Here is a 19,822-nt window from a genome sequence, read left to right as displayed (position 1 = left end):
ACTTAACGCTTTTAACGCATTTGTGTTAGAAAGTTGTCAAAACGAATTTTCGTCCAGCAGAATTTTCAAATGGGATCCGAAAATTTGAATGAACACATATTTTGACATGTTGAATACGATGAAAAAAAAAAAAAAAACGTAAGTTTATACCTGACCCCATAACCAGGGGCGTAAATAAGGACCCTGCAGACCCTGCATTGCGGGGGGCCCAAGCCATTAAGGGGTCCCCAAATTGTGAAGTGGGACGTAAAGAAGGGGCCCCACTCCACGCTGTCTGCGTGGAGGCCCCCGGGCCTTTGGTTACTCCACTGTACATAACAACGTTTTCTTGTAAGCTTCATAGTTTTGTAAAGGGGACTGCGGTTGCTAAGTGGTAAAGTGCGCACCTCTCATGCCTCAGGTTCCTGGTTCAATCGTGGTTCACTCCAAGTCAATTTTGTAATGGACAGTCATTTTGTGCGTGAATATATTCAGGGTTTCCCGTTTCCTACCACTATCTTCGTTCCACCGATCCATTTATTACAATAATTACATCTATCTCAGCTTCAATAAATAATTATAGGATGGCAAACTAAGAATTTTATTTCAAAGTTCTCTTGTATGATAATTGTTTATCATTCGTAAATTAATTGGATTGCTTGTATCAGTTCAAGTGAAGGGTATGTTGTGCTTTGCAATATGCAAAATGTAAATCAATGTGTAGGCGGGTACGGGTAAAATTTTGGGTGCGTGCGAAGCAAAAGCTGAAAGACCGTCAATGTCAATGTACAACTCATGCACGTATTATCAATATGTATGTATCATTCACAGCGGCGCAAATTTGTCATCAACCTTGGGGGGGGGGAGTAAGACCGTTCTCATAATCTTTTATTTTCTTCCTTTCTTTCTTTTTTTTTATAAGCGATGTTCAAAATATTTATGAAAGTTGAAAAACAATGTTGTGGAGTATCAGGGGAGCAGAGTTGTCTTCAACATTGGTAGGCGGGTAGATTTAAGGCTTATTCTCGGGGGAACATCAATTTCATCTCACATTCCTTTGTGACAATCGGCACAAATCATCACATTTGTCCCCATAAAACACAATTCAAATCGGACTATTGGGGGGACAGTCCCCCAAGTACCAAGATTGGAGGGCACATGCCCCCTTATCCCTCCGGAATTTGCGCCACTGATCATACACGTATATCAACCTCATCCAACTACGGATGGATGAAAGCCTTAACCCTTTTCTTGGCAATGCATCCTTTGGAATTACATTTCATCACAGAATTGTCTAAGTAAAATATGTAACTAAAATGTGCAATTATGTCTTATTTTACAACAATTTGACACGGAAATCGTATACAGTATTTTGTCTGAGCAACGCAAGTTTTATTGCCAAGAAAAGGGTTAATATCTTCCTGCAATTTTAGCAATATAGGTTGTGTGCCATGATGCGTCTTGTAGACACGTGTTAATACATTTATTTTAAAGTACCAGTCATTTTAAGTCATTCCAAGCTTAATTTATCCTAGTTTTAGGTTTAAGATAAAGTAAGTAATGAATATTCGTCAAATTTGATGTATGTTTACTTGAGATTTTAACACGCATTAATGTAGAGAAAACTAATAACAATAAAATTCATAAATAATATAACATGCATTGCTACTTTTAATAGTAACCAATTTATTTATATAAATAAAAATGAAAGTGGTTATGTTTGTGACGTCATAACTCTTGAAGCAACCGACCGATCTCGATCAAATCCTCAACATATACGTATGAGGTATAGACCTGGGATGGCTCTTATCATTTCACTTTGACTGTGCAACTTAGGGGAGAGGGAGGGGAATATCTATAAAAATGATCGAAAATGATCGATATCAGTGTCGAATCTATAGTTTTCAGGGTCGCTGAGATGTACAGTGACACTTCCGATGGCATTTAAATCCAAATTCAGCCCCGTAGCTTGGGGGAGGAGAAGGATGATATATGTAAATAAAATTGACTGACCAACGGAACATATTACCAATTGTTCTAATTTTAATCCATTGAAGCACGTAATTGACGATAGTACAAAATATTTATGTGCGTGCACGCATTGCAAAATGTTTGGAAACTATCATTGTGCTATTGACATCTCCATTCTTGACTGCTCTCTTTATCCGCAGATGAAACCGTTATGTTTTCCAGATAGTGACCTTGGTAAATACGAACTAATGAAAACGCTTGATTCAATTTATAACCATAACATGCAGTTAAATGACACTTTTTATTTTTCTGCTTCTTTACTTGTCTAAAACAGATGTTTCCAATAAGCATTCTTATTTAGTATTATTGAGAAGTTCAATAATAATGTGGGTGGAACCGGCACATCTGGCAGGCGTGAAGTGATCATGCAAAATTGTACCACGAAATCTTCTGCACGAGGGAAATCAGCTCTCATGGTCTTTGCTGTGTCAGAAGCTCTAGGAAGTGATACTTTCATGTCACGTTTAAAAGATCTGAATCACGTGACCTAGACAATGCAAAACTGATTCAGATGGCGTTGACCTTAACAAGAAAGAATTTGAGAGCAGGAATGAAAATATACAATAAAAAAGTGAAAATTCACACAAATCTTCACACTGAAGGTTAAGCTTAACTCTTCAGTCTTCAAATTTAAACAAAAATAAAAAATAAAAAATAAATAAATAAATAAATAAAGTTCATTTCATCTATTTTATTCCACATTTTTAACGTAAAATAGTGTAGGACTGCACGTATTTTATATGATTTGTCCATTTAATCGCACACACACATATAACTATCTATCTATCTATTAATATATATATATATATATATATATATATATATATATATATATATATATATATATATATATATATATATATGTATGTATGTATATATATATATATACTATGAATCAGTGTTTTCTTTCGTTTTTCACTTCTTGCGTAGGCTCTAATTGTCAAAGCAAATTAAATTTACAGAAGAATTTCGAAGTTTCATATCTCATTTTTGACAGCAAAGGAAATAATAATAATAATAATAATAATAATAATAATAATAATAATAATAATAATAATAATAATAATAATAACGGTACTAGTATGTATTTCAGCACTTTTCCTGACATCCACTATGTGTTGCTATATCTTAGGGGTCGTCATTCACGGTAGCCATAATGCCTAAAGTTTGCGGTATAATCGATTTGTGATTATGCCTTGCACTAGCTTCTATGGTATCCCACACTTAATAGCAATCTCTACATGTATGATGCTCCTGTTCTCTCCAATCACTTCATAAACATAATTGCACATTGTTTGTCCGTTGCAGAGCGTGCCCTTACACTCTGTTGTTTTTCAGTCAAGGAAAGGTTCCCTTCAGTGGCATTTTCTATGCAAGCACAAATAACCCAACGTCTTATTATGTCCACGTCTTACCATATGGATACGTCTGGTATCCACAAGTTTCATAATCAACCGTAATTATTCGACGCATGTAAGTTGGAAACACACCTTTTGCTGTGAGAGCACACTATTTCAGTTGGACAAACATTCTATTTCACATGATTTTTTTTTTTCAACTGCAACTATTGGATCTCAGTAGTGAGTAGTTTGAAATATGCAAGGTATTAATTAAAAAGTGTTATGCATACAATCAAAAATTATTTACATACCAGGAAAAGAAAAATGTTACGATTTTTGAACATGGCCTCGTATATAATTGAATATCGTATGACTATGACAGAGAAAAAAAAAAAAAAAAACAACACGTATGGCTACTCTGAAATTGCGCATTTTTTAAAATAGAAATACTCTGCCTTTAGGACGTACCTAAAGACGTTAGGGTAGGAATATTTAGAGTTGCTCCACTTGAGAGTAATATTTTGATAGACAGACATTACGCAACCATTACGTTTGGAGGATAAATATAAGTAGCCCCCTACCTAGTTGAATTGATTGTATACGTCAAAAAAGTAATAATAATAATAAAAACATTTCAGCGTGAAAAGGATGACTAAAGTTTCACCTAATGGAGTGAATTCACTATTTCGGTATGCAAACGAACGATTTGGTTTGGTCTCGACGTTGTGACAAGTTATTTAGAATCAATTTAATTGAGCGCAATTTCAGTGAAATCAAACTTAGATTGTCAAGCAGGTTGAAAGTACAAAATTGTTATGCATATATAGTTCAAATATTTTCCATAATCCTTATTTTTCACTTCTGGAGAACGAAAATTTTACTTGGTCTATTATGGACGACCACAGTTTTATGAAATAATAATTTATAATGTAACTTAGAATAATTATTCAAAGACCAGGTATTTCCAACTGGTAATTGAATCATTTTCGAACACGATTTTGTGTCGGAGCTGCGATATAAACAATGTGTCAATGTGGGAAGAATGAGGCAAAACAAATATGTGTAGTAAAGTATTCGCAATATACGGAATGTTTTTTTTTAAATTTATCTTCCAACTGTTATGCTAAAGAAGAATTATGAAAGTTAATGGTTACGTAAGAATATGATAAACGGTAAAGTGGGAGGAAACGAAATAAATTCTACAAAACCCACGAACACGATATACTCCACTACGAATTCACATGAACTGGGATTGAGCCAAGGATCTTTAACACTAGAGATGAACACTCTACTACTGAGCCACCTTGCCTTGGCAATGTGTTAGTAGTCATAGATCGACTGGTAGTGATTCTGCAAAACAAACACTTCATCATCGATTTTCTTCGTTGCCTGACACAACATACTTTTTTTTTTCAATCGTCATGTTGCCCTATTTGGTCCTTGTGTCTGGTCCTCTGTTTTCTTGAGAACATGATAAGCAAACTTATCACGTCTTAAAGCATCGAATTACATGTTACTGCCCTGCAACAATTTAATTCAATTTCTCTCTAGTAATGGCTCTAATTAGCTTATTTATCTTAGGGATGAGCACGAGAGAGTTCGAGCAAATTTTGTTCGAAACTCGACTCGACTCCATGCAGACATCTTTGAGCTCGACACGAAAAGGACAATGGACTCGTTTTAACCGAGCTGCTCGAGCAGATGGCTCACCTGAGCCGCGTCAGTGACTCATCAGCAACCAAGCTGGCTCAAGCTACCTGTTCAATTGAGCTGAACCGATGAGTCATACCAACCGAGCCGAGCCAATTGACATCACTAACCGGATTGGGCTTCTGCTTGGGCTAAAAAAAAAAATCAATTTTCATTGTGCATCTCATTTATTCACACATACCTCCCTACCATTCTATTATCATTTACAAATGTTACAACTCAATATCCATATTACTAAATATTGAGCTCACCGTTACTATGTGGTTAGAGTACGCATTTTCGGCAACTGGGGTCTGATTGCCGGTAGGAGCTTATGCATTTCAAGTCCCATGTTATACTGTAGGTTCATGTCTTATAGAGCTTTGCTCCTGAAAGGAACGCTAAACAATAATGTAATTTAATATTACTAAATATTAGAAAAATAAAACAATGGCTTAGCAAGATGGCATGAATTTGACATCCTTCAAATCCGTTTTATATTTTCACTTAATCCAGTGTATATTAGTATAACAATTGTAAGACACGAGTGTATATAAATATTCAGAAGCAAGCACACACACGCACATACACATACACAAATATGAACACTTCAATGCTATTTATATGTGCTGGACTGCGCTGCATCATAGGGATTACTTTTCAGGTTATACGGAACCTCTACGTTCCTTTGGGAAATCCCTCGAACGCATCTTCCGGACTTTTGAAACATGATATTCAATCGAGCAGAGCAAACATATTTTTCAATCGAGCAGATATGACTTCGAGTGTCATGTTTTAAACCGCACTCTCTATGTTGCATTGTTTTTGAATAACATCCCTCTGAAGTTCATTTTCCCACGCTTTTGGCACTCGGGAATCAATTCCCGAAGTGTGTTCAAATAGTTTCTTACCATCCTGTATATATATATATATATATATATATATATATATATATATATATATATATATATATATATATATATATATATATATATATATATATATATATATATATATATATATATATATATATACAGTAATGCAAATACTGCGATAGGCGATTCGTGACATCAAAAGAAGACAAAATGTCCTAATTGCATATTGTCGAATTCCGCGTCGTGTAAAAGTGACAGGGTTGCAAACTTGCAATCGAAAATTGAATCGTGACAACTGTAACGGAACAGAAAGATGTGCACATACTCTGGGAGGTGGTTCGTGACATCGTGGCATGGTGCATTGATTTACACAGCTTTCTATTCTGTTCCAACTGGCATGATTCGAGTTTCGTTTCCAAGTCCTTACGCCCGTTGTCGCTCGTACACGACGTGGAATTCGACAACATGCAAGAGGACTTTTTGTCTTATTTTGATGTTACGAATTACCTCCTGAAGTATATGTACATTTTCTGTTCCGTTACAACTGTCAAGATTCAATTTTCGATTTCAAGTTGGCAACCCTGTCGCTCTTACACCACGCAGAATTCGACAATATGCAACAAGACTTTTTGTATTATTTCAATGTCACGAATCACCTACCGCAGAATTTGCATTACCTCCCGTTGCACCTTATATATTTTTTTCTCTCTCTCTCTTTCTATATATATATAGGGTTGTTATAAAATCCTTGTATTAAATTAATGCTTTTAACTTTTTTTAAAAAAAATAATGATTTTGCAGCGAAATAAATGTTAATATTCTTTTTTTGGTTTATACTTATATTTCGTATCATTACCCAAAGATGAAAAGCCGCCATCATAGCCACACCTCCAGCTTGGCTTCATCGACATTCATACATTTCTGCAACCTTACGCGAAATCCGTGAATGTTATAGCGTCTGGTGTCGTCAGAAATGTCATGGATTACTTCACTAGCCTTAACTTTCTGGTACTGCAAGTCCTTTGTTTGTTTTTCATATACCTGTGTCTTAAAGTCGCTCCATAACCAAAAACCACAGGGTGTGGAATCGGGGTTATGCGAGGCCAAGGGATGGGACTTCTGCGCCAAATCCACCTGCCAGGTAGCTCACGGTCAAGGTAGTCCCTGACGACTTATGCAAAATGAGGGTGGAGTCCGTCTCAGTGGTGCCCACAAGGGGGGGCCATGACGCAAAGTGCGTCATTGAAATATTTGGGGGGGTTAAAAATCTATATAAATATGTTCGAGAGGGTGTAAAAATTAATCGAAAAGATTTTTTTTCATGGAAGAACACCTACGGATAGGCAATTGAGGGGGGGTGCGTCATCGACATGAAGGGGGTGGGCACCACTGGTCCGTCTTGCTGGTAATGGATGAGATCCTTGATTCCCAGCCTACTCAATTCGGGCATCAGGAAGTTTGTAAGCATTTGAAAGTATGTCTTCCCTCCCACAGTGTTTCAGTCGGAGACGAACGTGCCTATGAGGTGGTCCATTGAAACGGCACATCACACATTCACTTTAGGTCTGTTTTTTTTTTTTTTTTTTTCGTACGTGTCATATTCATGATGGTTTTCAGTTTCCTAAACAGTTTTCAGTTCAATTGCCAACTCAAGCGACCGCCGCGGAATCGACTTTCTTGGACTTAACTTCAGGATGTCAGCAACCCTCCGCACCGTGTTTGGGTCAACTGGCTGCCGAACACTTTTTTGCATATCACAACTACTCTCGGTAGCCAGAAACTTGTTCTGCCAACTGTTTATACTCCTGACATCAGCTGGTATTGTTTGTACACTCGTCTAACGTTTCGTTGCACCAACACACTTGATTTTAGTTCTGCATACGAACGCATACACTGTGCTTTCTCTTGTACCGTCGCAATTGTTGTTACCAATATTAACAACCAAAAATTGTGATACTGTTGGCAACCAAAAGTTTACAGTTCATCGCACAATATATTTCACTGCAATATCATTATTTCTTTTTAAAATAAATTATAATCATTTGTTTTATAGCAAGGACTTTATAATAACCAATAGGACTTTATAATACACACACACACACACACACGCACACGACTCTAACAATGTTGTCCGGTTTTCGTAATTCAATTTTTCAATACCAACCTTATATAGGCCTGTGTCGTTGTTGTGAAAAAAAAAAATCAAAGAGAGTAATTTACTTTTGATTTGTGCTTTTCTTCCCGGATATTTTGTGTTTCAAAAAGAACGGCAATTTCGTTCGTATTTAATAAATGAATGTTCTATTAATAAATATACAATATGGTATGATTAATTTTTCATTAAAAATAATTATTGTGATAAGTAAAACATTTTAGAAGGTCACAAACCTTTCAGCAATGTTCGTAATCATATCTGTTTAAGGAAAATGAATCGTTGTAAGTTATACAATGAGTTTTAATATCTAGCTCTGCTCTCGTTTCTTTGTGTTCTCTGTGGTGTATTAATAACTCTAAGGAGCTATGAATAACATGGTGAAAGCACGCACATCGTCAGCACTTGCAGTAATATTAATCAGTAGCCATGTACTTTTTTTCTGTTTTTCAGGATCTCTTCGTGACTAACACTCCACAAGTTCATCTTCTGATAACACTCGCTGGTTCCTCATCTTTACGAATGCGCTTCAGAAGTATTATAAACGACTGAAAAGTGTGGCTACTGTATGTTAAGTGAATATCTTATGTTTTTTTTTATTCTTTATATTTAGAATCTTCGCCGAACTTAAGCTAACACGCAAAACTAATACATCAAGGAAAATGCGATTTTCAGCTATCCGCATAACTTTTTTGGGTGGGGGGTTAAAAGATTCTCACTAAAATTAATGTTTTATACTAGCTTTCTCTCTGAAGAATTTATGATTGTTAATAATCAAAGTATACTGATGAGATAGACAGATATGAAATGCACGTTTGTTTGTTTGTTTGCTTTTTTTATGTCGCAAGATTTATATGCATATTAAAATTTTCATAGAAACACGTTTTGAATGATGTTTTTAAAATGTCATTGTCTACTTAGTAAAATAAATCCACTTATATCAGATTTGGCTTAGTTCATTCTTAGAAACAAAGAAACAAAAACAATGTCCCTAAATCTTTGCATACAATGAAATTGCCCGATGTATGCAAATCACATAACGACTCATTTCTTACTTTGTTCTAGAAACTCACTAATTATTTTCAATCGTTACCAAATTAAAACATTGTATCTATAGAATCGATAGGAATTATGTGTCTGGGCTTCCGTATCTATACCAATTTTATCCCGACACATAGGATGGATGACGACAGTCGGTGAGCGCAGTACCACGACCCTCGAAAGACAGGCCGTGATTGAGAAGGCCGTGACACTACCCAGAGAAGTGGGGAAGGAAGAAAGGGATGAGAAAGGAGTGAAACGAACTGGGACATTTCCGGTAGGTACCATTCCGGCATTTTCAGGCTGTGAATGAGGAAAACCCAATACGAAAGGAAAAAAAAGAGGAAGAAACTCACTCAGCATAAGAGTAGTCACGTCAAGACATTATTTAGGAACTAGTATGTGCCCTATTCAAAAATCCATCCGAATCCCGCGATACTTCAAATTATATGCCCGTAGACAAACTGCCTCTATAAAAATTGTTGTGTGAACACCTTAGAATTCTGAAACATAGATATTTGGATAGGACACATATCAGTTCCTAAGTGAAGTCTTGACCCGACTACGGTAGGTCCCATAGTTTTGGAGCTGTAGACCTTGAAAGTTCATTTTATTTCATGTTTTCGGGGCCCTGTCCGTCCAAACGGAAGCATTTGCGTACCCAGATTGGTCTATATTTTTTGTCTTACTTATGTGTCAGGAATCACCTCCCAAACTTTGTCGGTGTTGTTTTGAAACACACTGTATATGGTAGTATCTTGTTCAGTATTACCTTGTGTCACAAATCCTATACATTGTCAAAGTTCCAAGAGTCTAGCTTAAGCAATTTGGCCTGGGTGTTGATCAGCCATTCATTCAGTCACATAAGTCTTGATATTTGTCGTAACAGTAATATAGAGGCTTAGTACTCATCCCTCCCAGAAGTAATATATGGTTGAAATGTCGAAAGTTGTCTAATGTAAGAGAGACTAGCTTTTTGATCATACCACTATATGCGAGAGGAAATGAAAAAAAAGAAAGAAAAAAAAAACAGAAAAATATCTGGTCCAAAAGTCGGAAAAGATTGAAACCGATCAAATCTGGTTAAGTCACGATTAATATGTGGCATGAAGTGTTAGTTGAATCTAATTGTTACATGTAGCTGGTATCGCAGACTACTATTTACTGGTGGAGTAAACAACTGTTATAGGGATAAAAGTTTGCATATCACAATAGGGAAAAAGCATGCATATAATATTAATGTAAATTATAGTTTACTAAGATAGGGCAAAAGTTACAAATTGTGCGTTTATGTAATTGCTTACAATTTACTTATGGTAAGGTTGAGTTTTTGTCGATTGTTCCAGGAACCGGTGGCTCAGTTGTAGAGCGCTTACCTGTGCTGCTTGCAGTCCCTGGTTGGATCCCAGCCAAGCAAGTTTGTGAAGGATATCATTGTGTCCGTGGGTTTCCTTGTTTTACTCCCGTTTCCTCCTACAACTTCATTTCACTGATTCTCCCTTCATCATTCACTTGCCTTAATCATCTGTCTCCATTAGCTTAAAAGACATAATCGTGGGACCTTAAGCTGAAAAAATTTCAAGATTTGAAAATAAAATCTGTCATTGGTCCTCGTTATATTGGCGTTCGCTATATTACTGCTGAATTATAGCAATAGCTGCCTTAAGGACAAGGGAAGGAGCATTTTCCGCCTTGTTACTTTATGCAGATTATTGAAAAAGTAAAATTAATAAGCCACAACAAATATTACCAGCATAGTGTTATTTCATTTATAACTAAACACATTATTGGGTGGCTTAAGTTTAATATTTATTTTAATATTGATTCGGCTTAAAGTCAATGAACCTATGTTTTAAAGCACAATCTACAAAGGATTACTATTGCAGACAGAGAGAGAGACTGTTATGCTATTCTCAGAAAACAACCAAAGAACATGATGGTATGGTTCTTATTTCTTCTTACAAGCCTTATTTTTTTTTTCTATAAGTTTTAATATAAAATAACATACTTTTCTGAGCTTCAGAATCACTATGTGAAACTGCGTCGAGACTCATTTTTGTTATGGTGTCGGGCCATTGCCTATGATGTATATACAATAGATGGATGAAAAGATGTTTTGGTAGGTAGATTGATTAGATTATTTGGATTTCAGAGTCCACTTCAACACCGAGACTGTATAAGACGTGAACATACAGCTTGGCAGTAGCGTACCCAGGAATTTATTTCGGGGGGGTCAAACTAAATATGAAGCTATTTTATATTAAAATTGCTAAAATTGCCCCTAAAATTAGGCTAAATTTTTAAAAAGTCGAAATTTCGGGGGGGTCCGGACCCCCGTGTCCCCCCCTTCCGTACGTCCCTGCAGCTTGGCATAAGATTCGAACCACATGAGCTTCAACCGGTTATCTCATTCAGTAGCGGTTTGAGTCAACACCATCCAAATGTTGTGTGTTAGTTTGCGATAGTCAGCGCGGCAGTTATAATTTATTTGTTGCATTATTTGCGTTATGTTGCGTGCGATCCGTAAAATTTACGATGACTGTTACGAAATGAGGACTCAGGAAATGAACCAAGGTCTCCCACATAGAAAATACATAAGCTAATCTAATAACTACAACAAAAGAGGAAGTTCATTTGAATAGATCGAGAAGATGGAACAACAATATATAGATAGACCAACGGAAGGTGGAGTGTAGGAGTTCTGACTTGATTATAGTTCATGAGATATCATTTGTTGGCGGATATATGTCTCATGGATCTTTCGACTTAATTCCTTCACAATCACTTTCTTTTATGGGCAGATATAATAGGCCTATTACTGATCTAACTTTATTATAATATTTTAACCTGCTTCTTTGCAATTTATCATACGTGTCTACAATCCGCACCATTGCAATGTTGGCAAGTTACCTGCTGCAACTGAGAATCTTTCATGCTCTAGGGTCCCCAGTTAACCTCTTCGAGTTTACGTGTATATATATTCTGTTTTGATACTATCCATCAACTGTAGCCTCCTTCGTTTTATCACCCTCTTTCCAGTCACTCGCATCCTCCATGATACCTTCTACCACATTCATCATAATACAATGTCTAAGTATCTTTATTTTAATATTTTAATTTTAGGACAAATTATATAAAAAAAAAAACGGCGCCTCAGTCGCAGAACGCCTACCTCTTGTGCGTGGGGTCTCTAGTTCTCCGGCCAAGTAATTTTGTAAATGACTTTATGTCCATGTTGTTTCTCAGGCTGCTCCCATTTCCTTCCACAGTTTAATTCTACTATTTTTTGCCATGACCATTCATTTATTGAACCATCGTCTCCCTTATCCTAAAGGGAATAATTGAGAACATAATATACGTATATATATATATATATATATATATATATATATATATATATATATATATATATATATATATATATATACTGTCCACGGATCCAGGATATGATCAAGGTAGGGTCTAAACCACAGTTTGCGCTTTATCCAGTAGAACGAAAGTAGGATTGAAGTCCATTTTATCCAGTGTATACCTGAGCTTCAAGGGCGGGGGCCATAGCCCCTATAGGCCTCCCCTTGGTTCCGCGCCTATATATATAAAAGAAAAAAGTAGATAACAAAAAATAATAGTAAAAAACAAACATGTAATAACATTCATGAAGTAAGCACTTGCATGATTATTACACCTTTTGATGGGAATAATATATTCAATTCGTTAAAAATGTTCTTGTCAGTGGATTAAGCTTATCTCGATTCTGTAATTGAAATGAGTTATCTTATCAATAATGCCAATTAACGAGATTTTACTATTGAGTACAAGAGTGTAGCACTATTATGCTGGAATTGGAAGCGCTAAGTTAAATAAAATAATAATAATAATAATAATAATAATAATAATAATAATAATAATAATAATAATAATAATAATAATAATAATAAAGGAAAACCATATCAGATAGTGTTGTTGTATTTCCTGCTTTAAGGGAGCGCTGGCCCAGAAATCGAGATTTACCGACCGCTGGTGTAGTTTAACTTTTTTTCTTTTCTTTTATTGATGATGTTGAAAGTGAAAGATTAGCTCAAGAGACTTGGTGTGACACCCGCGGAAGGATAATTATTATTGAAAACGAACTTTGAGACAGAATCAAATAATTTTCAGCATTTGTGCGAAAATGGGAAAGGGTAGCTAGAACATTTTTTTTTTTTTAAATCTAATCAACTCAATAGTTAACGTAACCTTTACAAAAGATGTAAAATTGTGATTGTGAGGGCCTCATTCTGCAATGATTTGTGTGAACACACATCAAAATTTGCTCTTTAGTTGCACTTAGAAAAAAAATGTATGTGGTGTACGTATAACGTGGGTTATTTTGTAAAGCCAGTAGTTTTTGTACTTAACATAGTGCAACGTAGAAACGCAAAATACATATTATACGTACTTTCCGTATAAGTGTTCCGAATAAACGTTCTTTCGGTACAAACGAAAGAAGTCTATATAGGCGGTCAGGATCTCACATACAGATGGACGTATGTAACATATAGCTGACGTAACATGCGTATACGCATGTAATGTGCGGAAGATAGTTAGATGTCAGACATCCTGCAACGGCATGGTGTAACATCTGAGTGGAAAACAAGTCAGTATGTATGCAGCACATGTATAGCGTATACTCCGTACTGAGTTCTGTAGTAAACATAAAGACCACGTATATTTGTACAATATACCACTGTCCAGATAACGAAATGTTATCAGTGTGGCAATAATAGTTAGTTGTAATTGCTTTTCGGATTGTTTTGCGCTCTGCAAATTTTCTGAAAGCTTAAAGCTTTTGACAACGTAGATTGGAATATCATGTTCAGACAGTTGAAGAATCTGAAAGTACGTTACAAAGGCAGAAGAATTATATACCAACTGTATAGGAATCAGACAGCTGCTATAGGAAGAGACCAGAAGGAGGCAAAAATAAGTAAAGGAATGAGGCAAGGATGTGGACTTTCACCTCTCCTGTTCAATGTCTATATAATAAAGAGGCTATGAAAGAATTCTTGGATAAAAACGAGAAAGGCGTAAAAGTAAATGGTCAGATTTTCAGCACAGTCAGGTTTGCAGATGGCATAGCATTTATAGCGGAGAACGATTAGGAATGCAAGAAGCACTTTCAAACTTGTACAGCCAACTGGTAAAAATGCAAAATGAAGATAAATATGAATAAAACGAAAGTGATAAAGTGCACAAGAGCAGGACAGGAAGGGACAAACGTATGGTTAGATCGAGAAAAAATCGAAGACGTTAAGACGTTCCCCTATTTAGGAAATCGAATATTCTCGGAGGGAAGAAGTGAAAAAAGACGTAAGTTCCAGAATAGCGCAGGCTAAACAAGCATTCAATAGGAAAAGAGGACTACTAACATCAAGAAATGTGTCGCTGGACGTTCGTAAGCTATTTAATGAGACACTGGTATGGAGCCTGGCGCTGTACGGATCAGAGGCGTGGACATTGAAGAAAGCTGAAATATCCAACCTGGAAGCATTTGAAATGTGGTGTTGGCGCAGAATGCTGCGCATATCATGGACCGAAAGGGAAAGGTACGAAGACGTACTAAAGGAAGCTAATGAAATACGACAGATCATGAAGGTAATAGGAAAAATAAAAAAAAAGAGCATTCTTGGCCATCTTATTCGAAACTCCGATTGGATCACTGTGCTGATAGAGGGAAAGCTAGAAGACAATCCAAGATGAGGAACACCAATGATAGAATATCTAGATGCAGTTATGGAGAAGAGGCTTTATCAAAGTATAAAACAGCTCTCCCAAGCGAGAGAAAAGTTTTAAAATTCCCATGTTGCCCACCAACATAAGGTTGAGGTGAACAAGAAGATATGAAAAGAGGTCCCGAATTTGTTTGATAAATGGCGGAAAATTGTTGGTTGCTCAGAACACGCTTTGCACTATATGTTGTCCCAATGCGCTTTTTTAATTATCAATTACCTACCTTGTTGATCATTTACATACGTAGAACCTAGCAAGTTTGTTGTTAGTATGCAGGTAAGGGTATATAAACTTTGATGAAATAAAAAGAGATACAGGAAAAATATAAGAAGTTTGATCTACCAACACTCATTATACGTTTTCTTTGTCTGTGTGTCCGTCCACCCTGCAGAAAGTGTAAGAACTACTTGGTGGTTCACCATCAACTTTGAACAGGATATAGAGAATCAAAAGTTAGCAATCGAGTTCAGTGATAGAGATAATATTCAAACAGGACGTGGCAAAAAAAAAAAATCAATTACTTCCGTTTTTAGTGTCGATCAATATGGAAACAAAAATGTAATAATTGATAGTGAGAAACGGTTTTCTTCAATACTTAAACTGTCCAAACAATATATTCCACCTCTACTCTAATATATGTACTAAAACCTGGAAATAGTGTAAAACCACTACCATTTACGGTTTCTTCATGATTATACGAAAATAACGCAAAACAGCAAACCTTGAAGTGGTGTACACATGACACTGCTACTTGTTATATTGTATGCATGTCCACAGATTTTTTTTTGGGGGGGGGGTAATACGTAAGTTGTAATATTAGAACTTCCGATATGAGTTAACAATTTTCAATCACTATTAGGAAAATAAATTGTAGAAAATTAAAATTAGTTTTGAATCTAAATACTGTATGAGAAAGTCATCATTCTAACGTTGACCTACTTTGTTGAAACTTTAGTTTTCAGAACGTGCATGTTCATCTCATCATTACATGATACAATAACATGAATTTTATACTGTGTAACTCTTTAAGTTAATTGATTATTTTATTTTTTTACCTTGGTTTAGCGATTTTAATGCATGCATATAATATACCGTGAATTAAATATGAATGTTTCTTGAATGAAATTCAAAAATCTTGGTGACACTATTTCTTTTCACATACTGTACCATGGAGCAAATCACAGTATCAAGTGTGCTTGATAAGAACGTGAAATTGGTGCATTTATCACGTGTAAAGCGCAGAGGGACAGTTGATGGTTTAGTTGTCAACAGCTCTAGTATGTTCCCTTCATTCTCCACAGTTCGTCCATAACAGTGACCACTAAACACGACGAACTTTTCTCTTTGTGAAGCGCGCACACATATACGTACTGTCTGCCACTTTCTTCATAAAGCATGTTTACTTTTGCCGTAGATAAAGGGTTCCCAGTGGGGCATCCAGTCTCCCTTTACCCAGCAACCTCGAAGCGAGTGACGTTAATGTCCTTGAAAATTAATTACTCAGAGATGTTGCATGCTCCGTAACGTTCATAATTAATGTGCCGTACATGCTCCCCCTTACACTGGTAAGAGTTCAATTTATCAAACTGTTGGTAGACAGGCGTAGTCATACCAGCTTTCCCCCCGGTGGGCTTGAGTAGGGGTGTTAAAGACAGGTCCAAAAGGATATAGACAGAGAAGTGTTGAGGGTGGTTGGCAGGGGGTATGTGGGGATCCTTTCGTGGCATTTCATAGTGGTTTCACTTGATCGGGAATTAAAGGAGACAATGAGCGGGGATAACAGAGACAAGGAAAGTTAGCGATATTGTCGGACATATGTTGGTGTAATAGGATGAGGATCTCCTTGCAAATTACAAACTCATATTTAATCATTATGGTGTTTAATATTGATTCTTAAGCTAGAATAATGATGACACTTAACGACCACATTTCTTCCACTCTTGTTCGCCTTTTCTACTTTTTTCTCTCTTGCTTTTTCTTCTTCGAATAGTAAATCATGCGATTCTGAATTATTATCCCCGTTAATATGCAATACATTTTAAAGGAAAACATACACTATATATATATATATATATATATATATATATATATATATATATATATATATCGTTAATATGCAGTGGAACGCTTAAATGTTCGAATAACGGAATAAAAATGAAAGCATTTGTTCCCACTTTTCTTATTTGTTTTTCTACAATATTGTCACACTAGAGTGAAATACAATCGCATAACTTCGTACCCCATATAGTAAATTGACTTTTTTCGCGTTACGTTCTTATGTAACACCGAGATTATTAAGGACAGAATATCCTATTTGAGTAGTTTGTAATGTGACAGAACTTGAACCTCATGAAGATTGGGGTTGTATCGTATATTATAGAAAAAAATCACCATACATAACGCCTTTTCTAACAGCATTACTTTTTTTTTTTTACAAGAAAACTAAATTACAGATCCAAATCCCAGTTATATTGAAAATCAAACGTGGTCGGAATAGTTTCTCTATCAAACACATTTGATTTTAACATTTCAACAGGTTTTCTCTATCGAAACCTACGGGCAACATGAAACTTTGTTTTCGGAAGCAATTTAATATAAGACGATATAGTTCATGGTATTAAGTTCGCTAAATGACAGCATACATATCAGGCAATGGATCCGTGCGATGTGCAGCTTGCAAAGCAGATATTGTTAAGTTATTTGATAAAAAAAAAAATATTATAATTTATCTGAACTATACAACAATAATAACCATATTTATGAGCAGCTAATTTAAGCTGAGATTTCAGAAATATTTTGCTTCAATTCAATCATTACAGTTAGCTCTAGTTTCTCTGTGCCTGTCGCTGACTATAAATCATGTAGTGGTCGAACATTTTATGCGATATATAATATCCTTCTACTGATTTTTTTGTTATTACTATGCATTTTGAGTCTTCAATCTGAAAGGCTCATATGGGAGCAATGTGACTCAATTGTAGAGCGCTTATCTGTGTTACACTGGTTCCTTGTTCCCGGTCATGTGTGGTAGGCAGTCGTGTCTGTTGGCTTTCTTCGTGTTCTTCTATGTCCCTCCACATTTCCAATCCACCTATTACTTTATAGTAATTCACTTTCGGCTATCATATGTATCCTTTAGCCTAAAGTGGAGCCTAAGCATTTTATTTAATTTTTACAAAGGACTCACCGTCACCACTGATGGACTTAAAACTTCACTTGAAAACTAGCATTATATGAGATAATTGAGACGAACGTTGAAGTGACGACAATATCGCTGCTGAAGCAAACAATTTTAGTTTGACAAGCTACCAACACTGAAGAGGATTTTTTTTTATTTTATTTTCTTTCTTTCTTTCTTTTTCTTTTCTCCTTTTTACATATTTGTTGGTTATCTTACAATATTGACGCGTTTCCAGGATATTTTATTTTTTTGTCAGTTAGTCTGAGTCACTCTGGAAGAAGATACACCGTGTGCTTTGAAGAAACAATTCGTCAATTTTCAAAGCAACATTTTGCAAGTACTCTCCTTTTCTTATGAATGTGTGTTTTATACGCACAATTCTTCAACATATGTTGTAACCTCATAAGCTTTTAGCTAATTGCAATTGATAAGGAAAATGTGTTTCCTTCCATCAATATGGAGTACGATAATGTATAACTAAAATAGTGGAATTTAGGCAGCACCACCGTACAAGCTCACTAGCCATGACGACATCCTCTTATTACAAATATGAATTGCAGACACTTGATGCAAGCCGTTTCAAATCTCTCAGAATAGTCTGGAATAAAGCTGTGTACACATTTCGAGGAATGTATCCTGAAAAAAAAATGATTAAACAATCACCAGTTTTCAACTTTTGGACCTTTTTACTCGAGTATGGTACAGAAACGTAATTTCTGAAAACTCTATTTAAGAGTATAGGGCAGCAGAAATCAGTCGCAATTAGAAATGCAAGAACTCGAAAATAAAAAGCTTTCAAAAAATATATGTTTTATTTTTCTTCCCGTGGCTACATTGCCTGGAATTTTTTGAAGTTCATTGAACAACATTTCGACGGGAGCAACAGGATTGCGTAAACTATAGATCCCGAATTGCGCACAGATCTCTGTTGGTCTTTCTGAACACAGATTTTTGCCCAACGTTGCCACAATGCTAGATGTATAACTGTGCGCAAATAAGGTTTCCCTTCAGACTAGGATAGAAACAGAAATTAGAAATACAATTCGTATTATATTGAGCTAGGTGAGAAATAAAATAAATATATAATATAATTTAGATAAAAGTCAGTAGATACAAGAAGTCATGATACCTCCAAATTTACAATCCAAATGTTAAATTTTTTCTTGTCTCATAATCTGAATCCGTTCGGAGTTCTAGTACCTATTTTTAGGTGCTAAAGTAGCGTCTTCATTATTCGATTAAAAAAGAACCAATAAAGCTTTTTACTTTTTTTTTCAAGTCTAGAGGCACTGTAGAACACGTTACGTATGGTTTCACGCCTTCCTGCGTCGAGACATAGGAGGTGATGACATCATAACTTTAAAAAAATATTTTTGTTAGGCCTATTTTCATTGTTTTTTTGGCGGGCTTACTTTCGCACCTAGAAGATTGAAATTTTGTACAAACATTCAATCCACCGAGTACTATTTATTAGATTTTTTAGATCTCTGCGTTAGCACAAGGTGGATCCAGAGGGGCAAAAAGGTAAATAAAAGAGATTTTGTGGTTTAAAAATCCCTTTTTTTCCTCGTTTTTCCCGCCTGAGATACATGATGGAGGCATGTGAAGGGTCCGTTTGAAAGGCATTTTTATTCTGTAGATAATAAAGGGCAAACTATGATTCTAGGATATATAGGGATGTCTCAGGAAATGTTCTGCCTGAGATCAAGGTATTTTACAGTAATCTGGGGCATTGTGGGGATTATTTATATTTTTTCCCGCCCTG

The sequence above is a fragment of the Thermobia domestica genome, chromosome 6 (assembly GCF_964235325.1).
Source record: "Thermobia domestica chromosome 6, izTheDome1.hap1.1, whole genome shotgun sequence".
NCBI lineage: Eukaryota > Metazoa > Arthropoda > Insecta > Zygentoma > Lepismatidae > Thermobia > Thermobia domestica.
The sequence above is the reverse complement of the archived record's forward strand: the minus strand, read 5'-3'. Positions refer to the sequence as shown.